Genomic DNA, 5,492 nt, shown 5'->3' on the forward strand with positions numbered 1-5,492 from the left:
CTGGCTGCTTCTCTCTGCTTCACACCCTGGTGCTGATTGCTGGCAGGGACTCAGTCAGAACAGAAGGCACCTTCCACCTCCCTGAACCTCAGCTCCCAGACTCTCTTTCTACAAACGTTTTGGAACCCAAAGAAGGGCAGGGACTTGGGACTTGTCTGAGGTCACCTAGTTAGTTAATGATAAAATCAGGCCTTGGGGCTCAGATGGTGTGTGTAACTATTGTTGGGGGGGTGTGTGTGTGTGTGTGTGTGTTGGGGCCCTTAGTTGTGGGTCTAACAGGAAAGATACAGACAATCAAGTCCCACAAGGATCAGAGTCCAGGCCAGGAGGGCCAGGGATTACATAATTAGAACAAAGGGGAGGGATTTCCCCGATGGTCCAGTGGTTAAGAATCTGCCTGCCAGTGCAGGGCACATGGGTTCAATTCCCTGGTCTGGGAAGATCCCACATGCCACAGGGCAACTAAGCCCGCGTGCCACGAGCCCACATGCTGCAGCTACTGAAGATCTCGTGCTCTCTAGCCTGTGCTCTGCAACAAGAGAAACCACGTAAAGAGAAGCCTGCAGGCCGCAGGGAAGAGTAGCCCCCTCTCACCGCAACGAGAGAAAGCCCGAAGGTAGCAGTGAAGACCTAGCGCAGCCAAAAGTAATTCATTACAAAAGGAAAGAATAGAAGGGCAAAGGAGTGTTTCCCCAAACACTTACTGTGCACCTCTGCTTGCCGGACACCTGGACGCCCATCATCTCATTAAACAGCCTCTGAGACAGGAGTTACCGTCCCATGTTACAAGTGAGGAAACCAACTGGGAGGTCGGGTGACTTGTGTGAGGCCCTCCTGCGGGCAAAAGGTAAAGGGAGGGATTTGATCCCCGGAGTGCGCCTCCCACTGGAAAGCAAGGCAACTTCTGAAGTCCTTTTTGGAAGGTGGTGCTGTGGCACCCCACTCCAGTACTCTTGCCTGGAAAATCCCATGGACGGAGGAGCCTGGTAGGCTGCAGTCCATAGGGTGGCTAGGAGTCAGACACGACTGAGCGACTTCACTTTGACTTTTCACTTTCATGCATTGGAGAAGGAAATGGCAACCCACTCCAGTGTTCTTGCCTGGAGAATCCCAGGGACGGGGAGCCTGGTGGGCTGCCGTCTCTGGGGACGCACAGAGTCGGACACGACTGAAGCGACTTAGCAGCAGCTGGGGACTTGTCTTGAAGTTGCATTTGTGTAACAAGCTCATGGGTTTTGCTCATATCATAGATTTAATTGGGGGAGGTGATGGGAACATTCAGCATAATAAAATGTATCGGGTCTTTGTCTGTGCTTCCTGGCACAGAGCTCCTAAAACCCTTCGATTTCCTGAGTGACAGTAGTGTCTTTTGTTATTCCAAATCAACCCCTTCAACCGTGTGTTTTTTTTAATATAATTTTATTTACTTATTTATTTTTGGCTGTGCTGGTTCTTCCTGCTGCCCAGGCTTTTCTCTAGTTGCGGGGAGCAAGGGCTACACTCCAGTTTCGGTGCTTGGACTTCTCATCGCAGTGACTTCTCTTGCTGCAGAGGCTCTAGGGATGCAGGCTGCAGTAGTGTGGCTCCCAGGCTTAGTTGTTCCTCGGCATGAGGGATCTTCCTAGATCAGGAATCCAACCCGTGTCTCCTGCATCGGCCAACGGATTCTTTACCACTGAGGCACCAGGGACGCCCTCAACCATGTATTCAAAAGGTCAGAATTTTCAGCCCCAACCCCAGACCCCAGGGAGGGTAAAGGACTGGCCATTGAATTCAGTTACATGACTGATGATTTAATCAGTTGTGCATATGTAATAAAATCCCACATAAAAACCCTGAAGTGGGACTTCCCTGGTGGTCCAGTGGCTAAGACTCCATGCTCCCAGTGGAGGGCTCAGGTTCAGCCCCTCATCAAGGAACTAGACGCCACATGCTGCAACTAAGAGCCTGAAGGCCTCAACTAAAGACCCTGCATGCGGCAACTAAGACCCGGCACAGCCAAATAATTTTTTTTTTTTAATTTGTAAAAATTAAAGAAAAGGGCTTCCCTGGCGGCTCAGTGGTGAAGAATCCATCTGCCAGTGCAGGAGACCCAGTTTTGATCCCTACTCTGGGAATATACCACGTACCACAGAGCAGCTAAGCTCCCATACCACAACTACTGAGCCTGTGCTCTAGAGCCTGGGAGCTGCAACTCCTGAAGCTCTTGCACCCCAGAGCATATGCTCTGCAAAAAGAAAAGCCACCACAATGAGAAACCCGTGTACCACAATTACAGAGTAGCCTCCACTCGCCACTGCCAGAGAAAGCCTGCGCACCAACAAACAGCCAGCACAAGCAAAAATAAACACATAAAAAAATTTCTTTAAAGATAAGAAAAAAACCCTGAATCAATGAGGCTCAAGGAGTTTCTGGGCTGGTGAAAACCTCAATGAGCTGGTAGGGCAGCCCATCCAGAGAGGGTATGGAAATTCCATGCCCACTTTTCCACCTTAGTCTATGTACCTCTTACATTGGGCTGTTCCTGAGTTGTATCTTCAAAAATAAAACTGTAAGTATAGCGCTTTCCTGAGGGCTGTGAATCGTTTCAGCAAATTATTGAATCTGGATGAGGTCAAAACCACCACTCCCATGAGGTGGTCATGGGAATGCTGGAATTTGCAGTCAGCTAGGCAGAAGTTGTGGGTGAGTGGGCACCCCACTTGCCACTGGCATCTGAAGTGGGAGGCAATCTTATGGGCTCCCTTAACTTACAAGATCTGTGCCAACTTGTCAGAATTGAATCGAAGCTTAGGACACCCACTTGGTGTCAGAGAATTGCTATTTGGAACATATTGGTGTTGTGACATAGGACACTCCACTCTGTCCCTTTCCAAACAATGATTTTGCACTACTATCACTGTTCCAAAGTCAAGACTGTGAAACAATACAATTCACAGGCGCAGGCTTGGAGCCCCTTTGCCGTACTACACATAGACTGGTGATAAGAAGGTCCTCCAGAGCCAGAGGAGAAATTATGCTAATAGTTTTCAGTACTAAGGTGTTTTTTTTTTTTTTTTCATAAACTTCTCTCTCTAGTCATGATCCAGCTAATCATCATTATAGATGAATAAAGATGCCCATTTAAAAGAAAGAAAGGAAGCCAGACAGGCAGGAAGAAAGAAAGACAGAAAAAAAGGATTTCTTGGATGGAACTGAGGCAGAAGGCAGATGGGTCCCAGCCTAGGTATTTGCAATAAGGCTCCTGTTTACATTTCTTGGGGCAGGAAAAAAGTGGACTTCAAGCTGGACATATACACGTATACCCCTTGTTTGCATTTTCAGAAACAGGAGACAGATGGGCTCCAGGTTAGATGCTTACAACCAGTCTCCTGCTTGCTCTCCAAAATGGGAGTAACAACTGAAACAGGATATATAGCCAGGCTTTCTCTCCTGAGGACACCTTAAGATAACAGTCATGGCAGGAACAGAGAGCAACTAAACCTTGTTTGAGTAACGAATCAAGAGGCCAGGTATTTCCCATCCTTGGGGCAAGGGAGACATTGCACACGGGCAGAAAGGCTCCCAGGGGGTCAAAAGTCAGGGGATGCCAGGCCATAATAAGTAATGCTTCTTTACTCCCAAAAGCCTCTGCATTGAAATCCATCTTGGAAAAAAGTCGTGCACACATGTTGCCTAGGGCAGGTCAGGTGTGGAAAAATAAATCAGATTGCTGGCCAAAGGTAAACAAAGACCCAGAAGAGCTGTCCTATATAAGTTTTTTAACCACCTTTTTTCTGGTTCCTCCTCATTAGGGGAGATTCCCACACGCTTTCTCTCCAGGTGCCCCTGTCTTGCTTCTTTCTTAACTAAGCAAACGGTTTCTCTGTGTGTTCTCCCGCTTGTTGTGCTGTGTCTCTAATAATAAACTTTGTACCCATTTTTACAGTTTTTGCCTCCAGTGAAATATTTCAGCAATCAGACGTCCAGCTGTTTATCCAAATGAGCTGAAAAGGCAGGTCCACACAAAAACCTGCACATGAATATTTATAGCAGCTTTATTTATAATTGCCAGATACTGGAAACAACCAAATGTCCTTTGAAAGGTGAATGGATAGACATGCTGGCATATCCATACAATGACTAGTATCCAGCACTAAAAAGAAATGAGATATCAGGCCAATGAATAGTATCCAGCAGTAAAAAGAAATGAGATATCGAGCCACTAGAAGCTAGGGAGGAACTTTAAATATGTATTACTTAATAAAAGAAGGGAGTCTGAAAAGGCTGCATATTGTTTGATTCCAACTATATGACATTCTGGAAAAGGCTAAACTATAAGAACAGTTAGAAAAAAAAGATCAGTGGTTATCAGGGGCTTGAGGAGTGGGGAAAATAGGTGGAGCACAGATTTTTAGGGCAGTGAATCAATTTTGTATGATACTGTAATGACGGGGGCTTCCTTGGTGGCTCAGACACTAAAGAATCTGCCTGCAATGCAGGAGACCCAGGTTTGATCCCTGGGTCAAGAAGATGCCCTGGAGAAGGAAACAGCAACCCACTCCAGTATTCTTGCCTGGAGAATTCCATGGCAGTGATAGATATATGCCATTAGGTATTTTACCAAAACCCACAGTATGTACAACACAAAGAGAGAACCCTATCCTATACTATGAACAAAGCATCAATATTGGTTCATGGACTGTAACAAATGTACACCTTAAGGCAACATGTTAATTACAAAAACTGAGGGGAAAGTCTGTGGGAACTATCTGTTCAATTTTTGGTAAACCCAAGTCTTCTCTTTGGCCACCTGATGCAAAGAACTGAGTCATTTGAAAAGACCCTGATGCTGGGAAAGATTGAAGGCGGGAGGAGAAAGCGACGACAGAGGATGAGATGGCTGGATGGCATCACCGACTCGATGGACCTGAGTTTGAGTAAACTCCGGGAGTTGGTGATGGACAGGGAGGCCTGGCGTGCTGCATGCAGTCCATGGGGTTGCAAAGAGTCGGATACGACTGAGGGACTGGACTGAACTGTTCTCTAATAAAGTGTAATAATTAAAAGAGAGAGTAAATGAGCGAATCTATAACTGGATTTAATTATTGCCAGCTCTGAATCACACTCCAGCTTCGGGCCCCAAGACCCCATGTACAAAACCAAGCTGATGTTTGATTTCCGTGCTCGACCCGAGCCGGAGGGCAGCGCTCTGGTAGTCCAAAGTTTCTGCGCACTGGGACACTCAGGCCTGAGATGAGCTAAACATCAACCCCCCCCCCCCCCGCCCCCCGGTGCCTACACCAGCGCCAGGTCCAGCTCACCGGATGCCGACCCCCCATCAGCCCCTAGGCAGCCCATCCAGCACCTCCAGCCCTCCCCTGTCCACGTGCTCTAACCTCTCAGCACCTAGGCCACGCCCACGCACGCCACTGGGTCTCCGATTGGACGGCTCGAAGTAGGTGTTGCCGGAAGGGGTGAGTCTGATTGGCCGGGCGGGGCCTATGGCGTTC

This window comes from Bos grunniens, chromosome 11, assembly GCF_055505025.1.
Source record: "Bos grunniens cultivar Pamir isolate PY7600 chromosome 11, Bosgru_T2T1.0, whole genome shotgun sequence".
Taxonomy (NCBI): domain Eukaryota; kingdom Metazoa; phylum Chordata; class Mammalia; order Artiodactyla; family Bovidae; genus Bos; species Bos grunniens.